The sequence below is a fragment of the Peromyscus leucopus genome, chromosome 4, assembly GCF_004664715.2.
Source record: "Peromyscus leucopus breed LL Stock chromosome 4, UCI_PerLeu_2.1, whole genome shotgun sequence".
Taxonomy (NCBI): Eukaryota; Metazoa; Chordata; class Mammalia; order Rodentia; family Cricetidae; genus Peromyscus; species Peromyscus leucopus.
Window position 1 is genome coordinate 97,708,618 of NC_051066.1, and position 19,997 is coordinate 97,728,614.

At 42.1% G+C, this 19,997-nt stretch overlaps 1 protein-coding gene and 1 pseudogene across 3 annotated transcripts in view; both read right to left on the reverse strand.

Annotated features, from left to right (window-relative positions):
• The window catches only part of Frmd5 (FERM domain containing 5), a 268,059-nt gene that overhangs the window by 146,444 nt on the left and 101,618 nt on the right, over positions 1–19,997 (reverse strand). The gene's annotated exons all lie outside the window — the stretch shown is intronic.
• Positions 6,561–12,711, reverse strand: LOC114699599 (annotated as a pseudogene).

Consider the following 19,997-nt stretch of genomic DNA (forward strand, 5'->3'; position numbering starts at 1 on the left):
TGGAGCGCTCAGCCCTAAATCGGACAGTTACATCAGCCCTCCGAGACTCAGGGGACCTCACAGAAGGGCTGTTAGGAAGAAGGAGGAGCTGGAGGATGGGGACTGAGTGCTGAGGAAAGCTGTCTCCTGGCTAGGACATGACTGCTGCCTCTGAGGTCACAGCAGCATTCCTGCCCGCACAAGGCTGGGCCCACGGGCATGCCGCCATTGGTGGGGGAGGGTCTCCTAAGACACCCCCGCCCTGAGGAGCTCTAGGTAGCTCAAGGTTATGGGGAGCACATTCCACACTGAGGTAGCCACTGGTGTACCGGCCTGGTTCAAGTATACAACCCCCAACCCATGCTCCTGCAGGCAACCCCCAGCTAGATGTTGTGGGCCACAAACAAAAAGGAGGAGGAAGACTTGAGGGAAAAAGAATACGTTTTAAAAACATATATGCTCAGGAAGGAACTACTTCATGCTCCTGGGTACTTAAGACAAAGATCTGGTCTACAGCATAACCTTTCAAACTGCAATGTCCTTTCTGCATTTCACAACTAAATCTGTTACTAGGCACTAGCAGGGCTTTGGATGAGCTCAAAAGAGTCCAACAGTAGTATCCTCCTACATTTTTCAGCTCTTGACAAAGACACCAAAGGACACAGATTTTACTCTCTACCTTTATACTCTGTACTTCTTGTGATAGGTGAGTTTACTATTCGCTATTCACAACCTAGGCATGCCATGATATTCCCTTGGTTTCAGTTACTATATACTTCCACTCCCTTATAGCCAAGTCCTGGGACAGATTTGTGTGACAAGTTTCGAATCACTTGGAAGCCATTGTGATTTTGGTACAGGCTTGTATGCACCCAGATGCCCACAGGTGCCCCTAGAGGCCCATTCTTTAAAAGGCTGTAGTGTGTGTTGGCATCCATTTAGGCTTTGCCCAGCAGGTCTGCATAAAGAGGATGATGGTACTCAGGACCATGGGCTTGAGTACCAGGTGTCAGAGATGTCTGCCCTTGGCTGTGCTGTGGGGAGGTCTTTAGCTCCACCCCTTGGCATTCCTTTAAAAACCCTTTGGCAGAGACAGGGCCTGACAGATAAGGATCCAGGCCCTCTCGAAGCTATCCCCCTAATTTCTATCTTTTTCTCTCCCCTCTATCCTTCTAACTAATACTTCCTGCTGCTTCTACTCGAGTACTCTGGGGAAATGTGGGGGTGAGGGATGGCCCCCCACAAGGGTGGCCCCAGGCTTCATTAAAATAAAATCAGTAAAGGACTAATGTTTGTGACTATTGGTCTGACCCGTTAGCTAGATTATCATCATTTAGACTCGTACTCTGAATTATTTAGGGCTTCTTGTAGGCCATAAATACACAGTCATCTCAGCCTATGATGCCAATACAGTTATACCTGCCAGCGGGGAATTCCATAAAGTTTGATGCTTGAACTAGATTATTTACTTTTCCAAAAGCACTGTCACTTGTTGTACTAGAATAAGCTGAGAGGCATGCTGAAGGCTTTTGCTTTAGACTTCCAGCCTTTGCCAAGGTCTTGTCTAATGATGAGACAGGTTTGTATCTAGCAAGCGCTCCCCAACCCCACTTCTGATACCAATAATTGAAACCCTCATTTGAAAGGTAGCATGCGAAGCACTCACTGATGATTTGACATGTATATGAACACGAGTGTCTAGGGACAGAGAGGAAGGAATACAGCTGCCAGGATGCCAGGTTGTAGGGTCCATGGGAAGTATAGGAGAGTGGGTTAGATATGTATGCAGCAAGTAGAGTTTATATAGTCCTACTATAAAACACCCGGCCTCCAGTCCTTGTGCTATTGCTGTAGTGAGTTCATTGCAGATAAAGATTTTTTCTTGTTTGCAAATTCTTTTTCATTTTTTCAAGAAAGCTCTTGGGCATCATGCTCAACATGTACATGCCTAAAGAAAATTCCAAAATTTCTTCTTCCGGGAAGTTAATTAGAAACTTGTGGACTACACAAAATATTTGTTCACAATTTCCCTATCCCATGGGAGAACATGGAGGCATCACTGTCCACGTTAAAACTAGAAAATGCAATGTTTCTGAAGAAGGAGAATATCTACTTCAAAAGGCAGTAGCCACATCTATAGAGGAGATTCAAGCAAATAGAAAATGGCTGCTGGGTGATGAGAGCCTTATTACTGTTAAAAGAAAAAACAGGCTAGAATGAGCCCTGTAGTACTGGATTAGAGCCAAAGATATCAGTATTTTACCTCCACATGAATGATTAACTCAAAGTATTTTTAACACTGAAACTTCAGATATCAATCTGTAAATCTATTAAGAACACACAGGAGGAAATGCCATGCTACCAATCTGGGCAAATAGAACATCGTACTGAAGGCTTCAGTGCACAGAACGGGAACACCTATGTGCAAGGTATCCATCTCATAACAGATGTGTGCTGTAAACAACTCAACAGCAAGACGCAACTTGATTCTAAAATGGGTAAGGGACATGACCTCAAGAGACATTTCTTTAAAAACATAAAACCAGTTTAGAGATAGATGGGAAAATGTAAACCATCATCAGAGAATGTAAATTAATGCACAATGAGCTATCATTTCATACTGCTGTAGTGGCTAGTATAAAAAAGATAAACATTTAAAAAAGATATCTGACCACTCCACTTATCTTTTTCTTCCCTAGTGAGAGCTGCTTATTTAGTCTTGCAAAGTAATCACATTTCATTTAGGTTATCAAAACTTACTGGCATATATTCATATATTATAACACTAAAAGCAGTCTTATAAAGCCCAAAAAATGTATAAAAGCCACTTTCGGCCAGGAAGTAAATACCTGGAAATTAAATAATGTTATCTAGAGAGGTTTGCTTTTAAAAGTGAAAGGTTGGCTGTGGGCATAGCTCAGCAGTACAGCACCTGCCTCTCTAGAATGCATGAAGCCCTGGTTTCTTCTCAGTAGTCCAGAAATACATTGAAATAAAAATTCAACTTGTTAAAAGTGAAAAGAAGATAAATTATATCATTGATGTAGGTACCGCCCACTCCCTCAGATCAGGATAACTCTGTGGTTCTTCCTATGACTTTGTTGACTTTGAAAGTCATCTTAAGGAGGGACAGGGAGAGGAATGGGGCAGCAAATGTGAGGGAAGAGCAATGATACACACACACACACACACACACACACACACACATACACACACACACATACACACACACACACACACACATACACACACACACACACACATACACATACACACACACACACATACACACACACACATACACACACACACACACTCTCTCTAAATAAATAAATACAATACATTTAAAAATCTGAAAATAAAGTTTTCTTAGAAAGTCTTTAAAATCATATTTATTTTTCTCACCCAATAAATATGATGATATTTCCATATAAAGAAAAGCTTAAAGAAAAGGACACCGCTTCCTTACCTCCTTTTAGAGGACTATAAAATTAAATATGGAAAAAAATCTTCCTGAAAATATACTGTAGTCTCCCATTGCTTCTATTTCAGATCTAACTTTTAGAATAAGAAATAACTACACTGAATATCCAAATAACAAATCCCTTTTAAGTCCCAGAATTTCAAGATCACCAAGTACTGACAATTATGTAATTCCTCGCACACAGGAGGCTCTGGGAATGGTCTTTGAATTCCCACACCATGATAATTAACGGACACCAGCTGTGGGGTACAGCATTCTGGGCACACTGCACACTAAAAACAGAGACAGGATGTCACCATACACACACCATGTGCACAGCTTGGTTCTAATCGGCATCACTGAAGACACATAGTTATGGAAGATGGTGGGACGTGGGTAAGAGGCAGACCCGGAGGCAGACCGCCTGGGGTCCAGCCTTGGCTCAGCTACCTAGGAATGTGTGCCTTGAGCAAACCACTCAAGTCTCATTTTCTCCTTTGATATGCACCACAACGTTTCCATGGGAGTTAAAGGAAATGATGAGTATACAGTGTTTAGGGCAATGTCTACCCCTTCATTAACATTAAAAATGCACAGGGACTATCAGTACTAGTGTTATCAAGCAGTTATTATTACAAATAAAGGAGTCCTATTAGGACTAGAGTTTAAAATGTGTGATATAAAGATATATCCATATGATACATTAAGTATTCATATGTATATAAAGTTGTAGAAATACATAGAGAATGATGTGTCAGTTTTCAACAGCTTATATTTAGAAGTCAATCCAAATGACTCAAAAGGAAAGATAAAATGATAAAGAATATGACTTTTCTGCTCAGACTGAAGAAGTAATAAAGCAAAATTATTCCTCAGTCCCCCAGACAAAACAGATAAATATTTAAACAATTTTCCTTATTTGAACACCCAATAGAGTAAAGAATATGAATCATACAATGAATAAAGTCTTATAAACAGGTGGACTTAAGGTTTTTTAATGCAAACTCATAACTGCATCTATCCTTAACCCTACATGTATTTTGGTCATGATACTTACTTTAAAAGTGTTCTTTAGATTTATGTATTTTATTTTATTGTGTCTTGCTTCTGTGCATGTATGTGCACCACTGCCTGGTGCCCATGGAGGTCTGAAGAGGGCTTTGGGTCACCTGGAGCTGCAGTTACCGATGGTTGTGAGTCACTGTGTGGGTTCTGGGAACTGAACCCAGGTCCTCTGCAAGAGCAGCATGTGCTCTTAACTACTGAGCCATCTCTCCAGGACCATGACAGATTTTCATGACCTGGGTGGGTTTTTCACTAATAGCAGCATAAAAGTCACGGAAGAGTCCACCTGGGCAGTGTCAATGGGATGTAAGCTGTAGACTGACTACATTTGGAAAGATTTTTAAACCGCAAAGGTCAACTCACATGTGGTGCTTTCTAGTTTACAAATTCTTTTTTTTTTTTGGTTTTCCGAGACAGGGTTTCTCTGCAATTCGCCTCTCCTGCTCTGCACCCGGAAGGCAAACACAACGCCCTTCACAGCGATTCTGGGCCAGCCTTCAGAAGAGGCGATTCAGCCTGGCAGCTAAGGTGACTTTGCCTTTTACTCCACCCCGTCTGCATTTTTAACCCTTACCATTTTAACATTCAGCAGTAGATCCGCTGTTCACTGATTACTTTTCAAAGGCGATACTGACATTCCAAAAAAACAAAAACAAAAACAAAAACTAAAACTAAAACGAGGTTTTAAACCCCGGGCTCTCTCGCTCACCTCACAGCTACAGCATGAAAGTACTTTCTCTGACTCACCTTCTACAGCTTACCTATGCTTTCTGCCTAATCTTTTCCAGATTTTTTCCATGGATGTGGGTGCCTGGGTTCTTTTTTTCACTCCATATCAAATCAATAACTCTCCTTACAAACAAACAAAAAAAAAAACCAAGAAATACCTGAGATCTAAAGCCTTGGGTCACTTGCTGGAGAGGACCAAGGGATGGATAAGCCTCTAGTCTGTATATGAAAATCTATTTTAAACAGCTACAATGTAGGATGGAGTAACACCAACCACACAGACTAATAGGGGCCACAAATAGAATTTAGAGATTGCAGAGCGCCCTCTGGTGGAAGGGGAGGGAGAATTTTATACAGACTTTCCATAGGAAGATAGAAGGAAGATAGGCATTCTGGGAGCAAACTAGTCTGGTAAGAAGCCAGAGAACAGGGGTCAGAAGAGGCTTTGGATATTAGAGTGGAAAGTCCTATGGATAGCTAAATGAGTCACCAGAAGTTTGTGGACAGGTAAATAGATGGCAAGACTTCCCCACAATGAAAACTGTGTAACTTACTTAAAGTGAGAGTCCAGGGGTTTGGAGACTACTGAGAGGGTTGAGATAACTCAGATGGAGTAAACCCGAAGGTTGACAGCAAAGAGAAGCCACCAAGCATTTGACAGCATAAGCAAAAATAAGTTGGCCTGTCTTTTTTTTTTTTTTTTTTTTTTTTTTTGGTATTTCGAGACAGGGTTTCTCTGTAGCTTTGCTCCTTTCCTGGATCTCACTCTGTAGACCAGGTTGGCCTTGAACTCACAGAGATCCACCTGCCTCTGCCTCCTGAGTGCTGGGATTAAAGGCGTGTGCCACCACTGCCTGGTGCCCTGTCCTTTCTTTAACAGGCAACAAAGACTTGAGGTTATAGAGAGGTCAGAAAGTAAGAACAGCTGGAAAGGATGGAGCTGTTGCAGGAGGGAGATAAATCAGTCCTGGCATTAAAGTTCAAGAAGGGGTAGGAGGAATCAGGTAGAAGAGATCACCCAAGCAAAACGTTGGGTTCACTTTTTTGTTTGTTCTAAGAAGGATCTGGCTGTGTATTTTGGACTGCTCCCAAACTCACAGCCCCCTGGCTCCAGCCTCCCAACTGCTAGCATCACAGGCGCGTTCTACGATGCTGGGCGCTGCTGCCGCTGCCGCTGCTGTTGCTGCGGCGGCTTCTCCTTCACCAACTCCTCCTCCTCTTCCTCCACCCTCCTCTTCTTCCTCCCCCTCCTCCTTCTCCTCTTTCTTCTCCTCCTCTACCTCTCCCTCCTCCTCCTCTTCCTCCTCTTCCTCCCACTCCTTCTCTTCCTCCTCCCTTCTCTTCCTCCCCCCTCCTTTTCTTCCTCTCTCCTCCTCCTTTTTATTTCAGAGTAGGGTTCAGAGAGGAAGTAAAAATATCCAGAAACTTAGCAAACTGAGACAAGTTAAGCAATTTATAATAAAGAACCTCACCTTTCCCAAGGAAGAGGGCACATTCATTCATCCATACAGACTAAGAGAACTAGGGGAGAAACTAGGTATTTCTCCACAGGAAAAGCTTAGGAAAATGGACAGGGTCAGATTAAAATGTGGCAAACATTTGTGCTTGAAAAGACACTATCTTACTCCGATTAGGCTGCTATAAAAATACCAAAGTCTGGACAATTTCTAACAGAATAAATACACTCTGCAGTTCCAAAGGCTGAGAAGTCCAGGATCAAAACACCAGTGGGCAGTTTCTCGAAGACAGGTCTTTGTTCTTGGTACCTTTACTCTCCCTGAGTGCCCCCGAGTCTCTAGCATAAGGGCGGAGCCTCAGTACCTAATCACACCCCAAAGTCCCCATCTTCTGATACAGTTAACACTAGAAATTAAATCAATTGTTAGTTAAATTAATCATTAATTAATAATTAATTTCTAACATAGGAACCATGGAGGAATAACAATGTTCATACCATAGTAGATGCCATTAAGAAAGTGAAAATACAAGGCATGAACAAACAAAAGACTATCCAATCTAAAAATAGATAAGGGATTTAAGTAGCTATTTCTCCAGAGAAATTCAAGTGGCCAGTCAGCACATATAATAACCCTCAACATCATCAGTCAATGGCATTAGGAATCAAAACTAAAGAGATGTGTCATTTCTCTAGGATGCTCAAAACAAAATAACAAGCAGCCACAATATAAAATACCAAGAATTGTGGGGACGTGGGGTTCAGAATTCCTGCACATTGCTGGTGGGATATAAAATGTACAGTAGTATTAGGAGACAGCTTGCAAGTGCCCTGCACAGTTACCATCTCACCCAGCAACTAATTTTGTTCCTAGTACACACCCAAGAGGAAAGAGAACACATGCACCAAGAAAAACAAAACCAAAGCAAAACTAAACTATTTCTAAGGGCCCGGGAACCTCTAAGTGGAAGGAAGAACATTTACCTACCATGCCCACAGCCCTGGCTTTGATCCCCAGCACCACAGAAACAAACATCCAGAAGCAACCCTGGACACAAATGTGCATGGCAGCATTATTAACAGTCAGAAAAGAGTATAAACAATGTCCATCAGCTGATAAATAGGGAAACAAAATACAGGTTACACACAGAATTGAGTACTTACACAGTCACGAGATAAATGAAGACTAATTAATTATATAACATGGGAGAATCTTTAAAATGCACCAAGTGAAAGAAGCCAGATGTGAAGGGTCACGCATGGCATGATGAAACTTTACAAAATGCCCTGGAATATAGGTGGGCTCATAAAGACAGCATGTACATTTGTGGTTTCCAGGAGCTGGGGAATTGGGAGAGTTGGGGGGATGAGAAGTGAATGCTAATAGACACGCAATTTCTTTTGGAGGAAAAAAATGAAAATATTCTAAATTTACACACTGGTGATGATTATATAACTTTGTGAATATATTAAAATACTGATATATTTATATTACTATTTTTCACACTTCAGACAGGTAAATTTTATAATGTCTTTGAAAGAATTTTTAAGTATCAGTGAGTTTAGGGGACCTTCATTTTGTTCTAGAACTATTCAGAACAGAACAGGACTTCCCAAGCTACAATAAGTCACATAAATAAGGTTGTGGGAGTTCAGACAAGCAGGGCATCAAGAAAGCAGAAACAGCAGAGTCAAAACAACAAACAGCACACTGCTAAAAATGAGCCCAGGTTTGTTCAAAATCCAACAGTAAATACAAAGACAAGCTAATTAGAAAATGGGCAAAGCTCAGGGGCAGCTATTTCACCAACAAGGATACACAGCCGGCAGATAGGTTCATCGAAAGATGGTCAACACCATTAAGCATTAGGGAATGTGAGTTAAAGCCTGGCTAGGGCTAGGGCTGGGGCTGTAGCTCAGTGGGAGAACACTTGCCTCATATTCGAGAGGTCATAAGTTCAATCCCCAAAGGCAGAAGTTACTTTCACACACCTATCAGATGACAAAAATAAAAACAGCGACAATACAAAATGCTGGCAAAGATGCAAAGAAACTGGAGTGTTCACACTGCTGGGGCGTTCACACTGCTGGGATGTTCACACTGCTGAGATGTTCACACTGCTGGGATGTTTGTTCACACTGCTGGGGTGTTTGTTCACACTGCTGGGGTGTTTGTTCACACTGCTGGGATGTTCACACTGCTGGGATGTTCACACTGCTGGGGTGTTTGTTCACACTGCTGGGGTGTTTGTTCACACTGCTGGGGTGTTTGTTCACACTGCTGGGGTGTTTGTTCACACTGCTGGGATGTTCACACTGCTGGGGTGTTTGTTCACACTGCTGGGGTGTTCACACTGCTGGGGTGTTCACACTGCTGGGGTGTTCACACTGCTGGGGTGTTTGTTCACACTGCTGGGGTGTTCACACTGCTGGGGTGTTTGTTCACACTGCTGGGGTGTTTGTTCACACTGCTGGGGTGTTTGTTCACACTGCTGGGGTGTTTGTTCACACTGCTGGGGTGTTTGTTCACACTGCTGGGGTGTTAGTTCACACTGCTGGGGTGTTCACACTGCTGGGGTGTTTGTTCACACTGCTGGGGTATTCACACTGCTGGGGTGTTTGTTCACACTGCTGGGGTGTTTGTTCACACTGCTGGGGTATTCACACTGCTGGGGTGTTTACACTGCTGGGGGGAATGGACAAAGGTACAGACACCGTGGGAGGTTTTTTGTTGTTGTTGTTGGTTTCTTGTAAAACTAAACACGCAACTGCTACATAACCTAGCAGATCCCCTGAGAGAGATGAAGTCTTATATTCACAAAATGCCTTTATACAGATCCTTACAACAGCCTTAGAGACAGTAGCTAAAAAATACAAACAACCCAGGCACCCTTTAATAGATAATACTTAAACCAATGGAGTACTGCTTGTCAATAAAGAGAAATAACTACTCGATAGCCTAAATGAACTCCCGGAGGATGTTTCTGAGTGGAAAAAAATTCCAATGGTCTATATATGGAATGGCTCATTTATATAACATCCTTTAAAAGAAAATATTACAGAGGTTGAAAACAGATACCAACTATTGAGGCTGGAAGGGCGAGAGAGAGGAAGAGGACTCTGAAGGGACGGTGGGAAGACACATGTAGTGCCAGCAATGAATGCCCTGTATCTTGTGTCAATGACAGCATCTTGGTTGTGATAATGGACTATGGATTTGTAAAATGTTCCCATAGAGGAAACTGGGTAAATGGTACCTAGTAGGATCTTTTTGAATGATTCTTATAAATGCTTACAAATCTATAAACAGCTAAAAAAAATTTTAAGTGTAATTTGTTTTAAAAACAGCGTAAGTTGATAGGGAGGCCAGACAATCACAATCGACACGCGGCGGCTTTCAGTCACCTCTGAGTGCTGGAAACGAACAGAGCCTCCGCAAGAGCAGACAGGCTCTTACACACGAAGCCTCTTCTCCACACCTAAATGTTTTCAAAACGAGAAAGAGATTAATGTCTGTTGCACATCTTTATAAGTAACTTTTTAAGTTTCACTTTATTAGTACTATTATTTTTGGCCTAAAGCGGAAAAAAATAAAGGCAACAAACCAGCTCCTGGTTTCCTCATAAATCAAGCACCTTCTTCTGCTGAGCTATTCAGCTGCAGTGGAATTAAAGCACAAGACAGCACCCGCGCCCTCCACACCTGTCTCCCTCCCGGGGCCCCGCTCTGTAGTCTTTAACTGACCTTGGGAGATGAGAGGGCAGGAGGACGGCAGGGCAGGGGCAAGGAGGCCAGAGTGCCAGAACCTAGGCCCAGTGTGGCTCCAATCACCTGCCTGTGGTCTTCCAGGACACAGAGACATTTATACTCCACACACCAAAGGGAACAGCCATGGCTGCAAACAGACAGGCGGCCTGAGCATAAAAACATCGGCACCGCTGTTTCCCTCTCAACAGAAAATCATTCAAAAAAGGGAAGAGTTACAGGAAAACCTGGCAGGCATTTGGGCTTCAAGGGGCTGTTTGTGCAGAAGCAATGCCCAATGAGAAGCCTGGCTTTGGAGCCATAATAGCCAAGGACTGTGAGTCTCATGTCCATGGCAGATCTTTGCTCTTGCAGTTACAGAATGTGCATCAAGATGCAGTATAAAATTCAAAAAGCTTAGTTTTTCTTTAAATTGCTTTTTCAGTTGAGTAAAAATAGTTTATTGACCCTTATTGTATAAAGAGTCTTATTAGTGTGAAGCTGCTTTGATTTTCTCCACAGCATAACATAATCAGCAGCCACATTACAAATGTCCTTGTGGTGAGTTCTCTACACAAAGAGTTTAAGTTGATCTAGCACCGGACTCCAGAGGCCTTGAAATTCAACCCGAGCCTGCTATGAAAAGCTACTTAAGTGTAAATATGCATCTCATTGGCTAGGTCTCCCCTGCTCTGCCTCGTTAACAGTAATGTGAGGATGAACAGGCTATTAACTCCAGCAGCAAAATTGGTTTTAGGTGGTCTGCACAATTATAAAGTTAGGAGTCTCCAAACTGTGACTTCGTTATAATAAGCAAATACCCCGCTACCAAGTACGCACAGCTTTCTCCGTCACAGGCACAAGGCCACCACACACGAGCAACTCGGAGCAAATCAAATTGTCCTAGATAGAAACCAAGAGTGCCCCTCAATGATTAGTCAGTTAGGACAGCTAAACCAAGGGAATTTACTAAGTAGATATGTGGACCCACTCTTAGAAATAAATCCCAACATTAGTGGTTAAGGAAGAAGAAAATGATAGTTTACCTCACAAAATCGAAACTGTAATATAGCAAATGACACACAAATGTTAAAAGTACTTCATCACACACACACACACACACACACACACACACACAAGTTGTTTTTTTGGTTTTTTTTTTAATGATCTCCTCAGACACAGTTACTCAAATTCGGGTGGGAACACATCCAAACTTAAGAAAACTCAAGCTATGACATTCATCTGGAATGTTTTCTTTTTATCCAAGAGTGCTTTTAACACGCAAACTTCACGTGGCACATGATGCCAGAGGGTCCCCCGTCCCTGTCATCACCCTGCACTGGCATCTGGGCCTGCATCCTGGAGACCATCTCCTGTGTGTGGTGGAGCTCAGCCTCTCTTCAGCTTTCTGGAACATAAGTTATCCCAGGAAAAGGTCCTGGGTTACTCCCTGGAGGTCCTCAACTTGAATGATAGGCATCACTTACAGTTCAGAGAGTGACAGTTTCTGGGTTCCCGACATCCACAACATCCCATGGGCAGAGGTGATCTCTGACCTTGCTTTGGTTTCAGTCAACCAGAAAGAATTGGGACCCTGGCCTTGAGGAGTCCAGTCTGCTCTTTCAGTCTTCATCTGGTTCTGCATCAGGTAAGTGACAGATTTTGACACTTTGTGATTCAGGTTCATCCCAAATCCTATTCTCCAGCTGCTCATGTTCCCGCATTTCACGATGACAGGCACATCATCCACCTGACCGTGTGTCACTTTCATAAATGCAACATCCAAGGACTTCTATCCACGTCCAATGGTGAGATGGAGTAGAAGCAGCTGTGCACCCCGTCATCGGAGATGTGCATCCCACTCAGCGTCCTCTCATCGCGTAGGTGGCATTTAAACTGCTCAGCAAGGCAGGAGATAACGATTAAAGCGATCCTCTTGGTGCATGGCATTCCCACAGCCCGGGGTGTCCACTACGTACGCATCAGCTTGACACCCCAACCCCCTCGATCTCAGCAGCTGGCCAATTCTTTCCATTTTCTCTGTGGCTCCAGGTATGATTCTGAGTAGAGATCAGTCAGGAACAGGCTGTTTATGAGAGCTGATTTTCCCAGACCCAGTTCACCAAGCACCATGAGGTGTGAACTCCAATCCCTTTTCACTGATTTTTGCTATGCTTCATTGGGAAAATCTGCGAGTCCAACATAGGTAGAAGTTTCTGGATTTATAAACTGAGTTGGCTGTTGCTTAGACATCACCTTGGTCCTTTTATTTTTATTTATTTTGTCTATCCACCAATACTAGTCAAGTAGTCTACATTAAGCTATATTCTCAACTCTCCTTTTTTTTTTTTAACTTTCGGTGTGTGGCTGGTTTTATTAATTTTTGGTTTGTTTGTTTTGTTATGAAGTACTTTTAACATTTGCATTTCATTTTTTAAAAAACTTGATGGCTGGGTGTTTTTTGTAAGTACTTTTAAAATTTGTATTTCTTTTTAAAAAACTTTTGATGTTTCAAATTCAATTTAATGAAGCATTTGAGGCTAAGATTTTAAAACCTCACTTTAAGGTAAGCTTATAGATTGTATGTACGTACCATCTGGGTCTTTTCTCATAAAATGCTATTTTAGTTCATCCTAGATTTTGTTGTGGGTTTTGTTTTGTTTTTCTCTAATTTGACTTTTTTATTGTTGTTTTTGTGATGAGGGGCTTGGACCCAGGGTCATGGGCCTGCTGGCCAAGAACTCTACACTGGGCTAGACTCTGAGTCCTCTTCCTCATCTTACATGACCCAGAGCTGATTTTTAGAAATGAAGTTCAGTAGTTCATATTTATTTCTGTTTATTGTCATCTGTTAGCTCTGTTCCATTGTTTCAGTCTATGAATCTACAAATTTTGTGCCATGTATTTGTCAAAACATATTGGTGATCTTTTTTTTTTTTTTTTTCCATGACAGGGTTTCTCTACATAGTTTTGGTGCCTGTCCTGGAACTCACTCTGTAGACCAGGTTGGCCTCGAACTCACTGAGATCCACCTGCCTCTGCCTCCCAAGTGCTGGAATTAAAGGTGTGAACCATCACTACCTGGCTGGTAATATTTTTAATAATCAGAATCTTTTAAAGCCCTGCTCTCCTACTGATGCACATGTTGCTTATACGAAAAGAAATGATTCCTTATACTACTGGTTTGTTTTTCATTTTAAAAGTTTCCTTACATGTTCAAATTGCACAGACAAAAAAATGTATTTCCTCATCTGTTACATTTTGAAGATCGTAAGACCTAACAGTTCTAAGTGCAACCTAACACAGTGAAGAAGAAGAAGAAGAAGAAGAAGAAGAAGAAGAAGAAGAAGAAGAAGAAGAAGAAGAAGAAGAAGAAGAAGAAGAAGAAGAAACAACAGCTCTCAGTGTTCTGGGGCTAGCTGTCAGCTAGGGAAGAGCCTTCACACTGCCTGCCAATGTTCACACCTTTCTACTACCTTCTCACAATGGTGGCTGGATGAGTTTCCTTGTTAATTAGGAGATTTTTGAAACACAGCCAGACTATTCTTTCCCTAGCAAGATAAAAGAAAAATTAAAGAAGATGATGGAAGTTCGTTGTTACATCTATATATGTACATAAACATATTTCTAAAACTCTGATATCAAAATTTGTAATGCTCTGTTGCTTTACGTTGCATCAATGTCCATATGATGAGTGTTCTGATTAGAAGCAGTTCATTCTATTAACTAGATTTTGATTCTAGATGGTAGAAATTGTCTCTCTCATGAATAAAATAAATTTCCCAATTTTTGCTATAAAAAACTTTAATCTCCTATAAAGTATACCACAGAAATTTTAAATAAAAGATTCGTCTTTTATATAAATCATAGTATTTACCTCCCCAGTGCATGATTTCCTCATATCTGCCTGCTCCAATGTTTGGAATTACTTTCCACCCAACAACATATGCCTAAAATCAAACACAAGCCAGGTGTGACGGCGCACATCCAGGACTTGGGAGGCAGAGCCAGGAAGATCTTAAATTTGAGGCTAGGTTGGGCTACATAGTGAGAACTTGTCTCAAAAAAATAAAAACAAAAAATAATTAGTATTCTGACAAACACCTCACTAATACCAACAGTGGTATCAGTGTCTGGGTAAGGCTGCTGATGCCGATGCCACAGAAAGGGACTCACACATCAATTTGAAATCTATCTGCTAAATGTACACACAGGACTGATTCTTTTTGGAGCAATCATATTCCATGAATCACCTATTACTATGCTGATACAATATTCAGCAGTGGAGAGTGTAGACGAATTTCTAAATGGTCTTATTAAATAAAAAACATGAAGCCAGGTTAAAGCCTGAGAGAGATCAGAGGAATAGGAACAGCCACAAGCTAACCTCACCTCACCAATACCTCAGCTTCCAAATGCAAGATACTTCTGTCTACCCACGCCTACATGCCTTGCTGTTCTGCCATTTGATTTGCTCTCTGTTCAGCTACATCATTTCCTTTTCCTGCCCAGCTCTGTCACTTCCTGTCTGTCTGTACAGACCTCCAGACCTCCATTGTTAAATAGTGTTGGAATTTAAGGTGTGTGCTACCATATCTGACTGTTTCCAGTGTGGCCTTGAACTCATAGAGAACCAGACAAATCTTTGCCTGCCAAGTGATAAGATTAAAGGTGTGTGCTAATATTGCATGACTTTTGTGTTTACGTATAATGGCTTGGTTTTCCTCTGATCTCCAGGCAAGCTTTATTTATTAAAGCACAAATAAAATATCACCACAGGGGAAAAAATATCACCACAGGAGAGCATCACAGATGTGAGAATCTGAATCCACTTCAAATCCTTACCTTGCTGTCACACTACAGATCTATCCCTGTTTCCCCTCCCCCACTTAGAGGTCTCACAAAGGCTGAGTGCACAGGGGTCACTTTTTGAGGGCTGCCATTAGCCAGGTGTCAGGGTGATGGCATGCACCCTTTGAAGACATTCCCTCTCTTGGGACAGCCTTCCTAGAGAAAAACAGGTCCTCTTTATCAAATGGACATGTATCCATCTAAAGAATCTTAAATCTGGTAGAAGTTTGCAGTCTACAGCACTAAACCAATCTAGATCATGAGCACTCTACAGTGATCCCATAAATAATTATATGTGAGATAAAGTATTTGTTAGGATTCAAATGTGCTAATTCAAACACTATTCTTTAAAAGGAGCCAGTAATCCAATGTTTCATTCTAGAACATCCTCTCCAAACCCTGTCCCGCACACCCAAATTCACTAATGGTAGATGGAAATGGGAGTAACTTATTTTAACTTTGCAGTTAAGCCATCCCACTCTTAATCATTAGCCTGTTTTTATGCACAATGAACAGTTTATAGAAGGTCATTCATTTTTAGTCTCAATGCTCAGAGTCAAAGGAGCCCCTCAAAAAGTAGTGGTTGAGCACCTCAAAAAGCCTGGAGAGCACCCCATTCTTTTGCTACACAATCTAAGTAAAAAGATATATATATATATATATATATATATATATATATATATATATATATATTTCTGCACTGGAATTACCATGCTAATCAGTCATGATTTTCCTATATTGATCAGTCATCCTAGCTAGTTTTAATCAATAAAATTAGGAAACAAATGAGTTATTAATCAATGCAGAACTATAAATATTTCAAAACACCAAGGACATGAAAACAGAAAAAAAATCAGCAAGATCTTTGGTAAGGGACAAATGGGAATCATAGAACTAAGTCATTGTCCTTTCAGCTGATGAATACTGTGAACGTCCCTGTTCTTTAAAAGACTTGAGGGTTGCAAGGACACTGCTGAGAAGTCCATGGCCACCACCTAGTCAAGGGGATGATCTCATAGGTGCCTTCCAGATGATATCTGGGAGGTCTCTGTGTCTCTGTTAATGGGGGAGCTCTTTCACGTAGGACATGTTTAAATTGCCTGGTGGAGCATCATGATGCCTTCAGCCTGCTCTTCGGGAGGACGTCAGCTTTGGTACTGCCACTGGCACGTCACAGGTCTACATTTCAGGCGGCTAGTGTACGTCAGGCTTTAAGGAAATGGAGCACTGGAGTCTTTTCAGCTACAGGGCTGAGGCCGGGGCTAGAGGCTTAGAGAGGCTAAGCAGCCACCGGAGAGCCGGTGCTTGTCACAGGCCAGCTCAGTACATGGGACTCCTGAAGAGACAAGGAGATTCTTTGGTTTGAAGGACACAAAATGAATTTTTGCTTTTTCCTTCTATGTAGTAGATCGCTACCAAAAAACAAAAAACAAAAACAAAAACAAAGAAACAATGCAGGCAGGCTTTGAGGTTTCCTCGACATTGCTGGTCTGAGAAAAAGCCATCACTAGTGAGCCACAGTCCCCTGACTCCCAGACAGTGCTAGGGAGGAAATCAGCTCTCAGCCAACCAGACCTCAACTGCAAGCTGTAAAGTGGTGTCAGTTTTAATGGAAAACAAACAGACTGTTGCCAGCAAAAGGATCCTGGCCTACTGATTGGCCAGTTCGTTACAGTTATTAAAGAAGGATTCGATTCTTAAGCCTCTATTTCTACCCTAAAGCACATGTTTCCCCTCCTAACTTAAGGATGCGCTGCCTCAACCTCATTTACAGCACAGTAAGAATCACTCCATACAGAGACTCAAAGATAGGACAAATACAGAAGTCTATCTCCTTATTTTAGACAGTGCTTTTCTTTCCTTACAATCCAGCATATCAAAACCACAAATGTGCACGCATCCACAGAAGCCTCAGCCTTTCCTCCCACATCCTCCTGTTATTTACTCTATTTGACCCATTTCTCTCTCTCTCTCTCTCTCTCTCTCTCTCTCTCTCTCTCTCTCTCTCTCTCTCTCTCTCTCTCGTTGTTGTTGTTTGTTTTTTTGAGACAGGGTTTCTCTGTGTAGCTCTGCACCTTTTCTGGAACTCACTCTATAGCCCAGGCTGGCCTCGAACTCACAGAGATCTGCCTGCCTCTGCCTCCCGAATGCTGGGATTAAAGGCGTGCGCCACCACCGCGGCTTGACCCATTTCTTGAACAAGTTTCAAATAGGAAGAAATTGTCTGATTCCTCTTCCCCTTCCCATATTCAGTTATTCTCGCTTCTGATGTGGAAGTAGGAAAGTGTGAAAACACAAGTCTTGACAGGAAGGGGAAAACACAAGAGATTTGGAAAGGCTCCATGAACAATGCAGAGATTCCAACCTGACCCCCCTTAAAGGCATCTGTCCGCTGAGATGTCTAGAGAGGGGCATCATGGGGCAGCCCACAGTTGTTGCCAGAAGTCTTGATGCAGCTATCTCTTGCGTCCACAGAAGCGCCAGACACATCTGCTTGCCTGGCACAGATTTGCACACAGACATCAAGTGCCACAGAGAAATGAGAGGTCTGAAGTCACAGTGTTTGGGCCCTAGTAATTTCACCCAGAAATCATTTCTTCTGTCTAATCTCTTAGAACATTTTTTCCTAGGGCAATTTTGAAGCCAAGAAAAACAGATTTGGTAGGTCCATGCAAATGGGAAACTGAACACATTTTAGAAATTAACTGTTACTACCTATCATGCCTATTAATGTTCATGTAAATCAAAAAAACTACCACCCACTTAGACACTCTAGTGAGCTATCTGTTCTTCTCGTGAACTATGATGGCTACTGCTTGATAAGAATATTAGTAGTTAACTTCAGGTTCTATTTGTTTGGGGGAAGAATCATTATAAAGAGATATGCATTTCTTTAACATATTCTTAAATACATGGCAGAAATATTCAACTGCATTAGTGATCAAAAAATATTTCGGCTGGGTGGTGGTGGCGGCGGCGCACACCTTTAATCCCAGCACTCGGGAGGCAGAGCCAGGTGGATCTCTGTGAGTTCGAGGCCAGCCTGGGCTACCAAGTGAGTTCCAGGAAAGGCGCAAACCTACACAGAGAAACCCCATCTCGAAAAAACAAACGAAAAATTCATGTGCTAGGCATGGAGGCACTGGCCTTTAATCCCAGCATTTGGGAGACAGAGTCAGGCAGATCTCTGTGAGTTTGAAGCCAGCCTGGTCTACAGAGAGAGTTCCACGCAAGTGAGGGTCGAGGGGAAGGACCAAACAAACAAAACCCAAATTCTTTCATTTGAGATTCAGTCTTACTATATAAACCAGGCAGGCCTCAACTTCTTGATCCTTTGGCCTCTACCTCTCCAGTGCTGTGAATCCAGATTTTAGAAAATTACAGAAGGAAACCACAGAGACCACTTCCGTTTGTCAAGTTGGTGAAGTCAAAAAGGCAATTCTACTGTATCAGGCATGCTTTGCATGGGGCTTCCTGACAGTACGCCAGGACCTAGCAATGCCGACAACCTCTGACCTGATAACTCTTTGTAAGGGCATTTATTTAAAGAAGTAATAATGTTTATAAAATACACACATTCCTGTCAAATGTATTCAAAAGAGAAAAAACTCTCTCCTCTCATGTGTGTGTCTGTGTCTGTGAGTACAGATGTCCTTATCTGTACCTGTGTGTGTGTATAGATGTGCTTGCCTGTGTGTGTGTGTGTGTGTGTGTGTGTGTGTGTGTGTGTGTGTACACAGATGTGCTTGTCTGCATGTGTGCATGTGGAGCCCAGAGGATGACTTTGGATACCTCCCTCTATCATTCTCCATTTTATCTTTTGAGACAAAGTCTCTTCATTGGACCTGAAGTTCATGGCTTCAGCCAGACTGAGTGGCCAGTGAACACGTAGGACGCACATGTCTCTGCCTCCCAGTGCTGGGGTTACAGGCATGTGCTACCACACTCACCTTTTCTATGGGTGCTGGGGATCTGAACTCAGGTCTCCCTGCTTATGAAGCATACACTTTACCCACTGAACCCTCTCTCCAGTCCAGAAAAACAATCTATTTTTATAGAAAATAAAACCTCACGGTCTCAGAAGAGTTTTCTAAATAACTTGTGGTATGCCCATGAAACAATGCTTTGACTCTTTTTATCACTCAATGAATTCATAGTGAGCACTTACTCTGTGCACATAACATTTGTAATAATAACTGCAATGTTTAATACGTAACTGCTTTGTGCCACACGGAACACATGAACACTACATGGAAGTTGTTTCTCATTTAATTTTCACTGTATTCTTGTGAAGCTGGGGACTCTGAAAATGCCCACTTTTAAACTAGGAGTGGCAGAGCTGGGACTTGATTATAGGTCCACTTCCAGAGACTTGGTATGCCCTCAGCCACTCTCGGCCACTAAGACACATCGAAGCTCTCCAAGTTACTTCCTAGAAACAAGATTCCCAAGAACCATGATCACACCCAGAAGTCTCAGCTAGAAAGAGAAAAGTAGCAGATAAAGCGTTAGGAGTCACTCTGTTCTAGAACAGAGCATCCCTATGGCTCCACTTGCAGCTGCAATTTAGGAAGCCTGCTGTTTCTGTAAGTCCAGGGCCAGGCAGACACTCATGATCTAAATTCATCAAGTAACCCCGGATCTCAAGTCTCCATGCAATAAAGCTCTCTACGGTGCTAGGTGCTATTTGGCACTTAATAACACACTTTA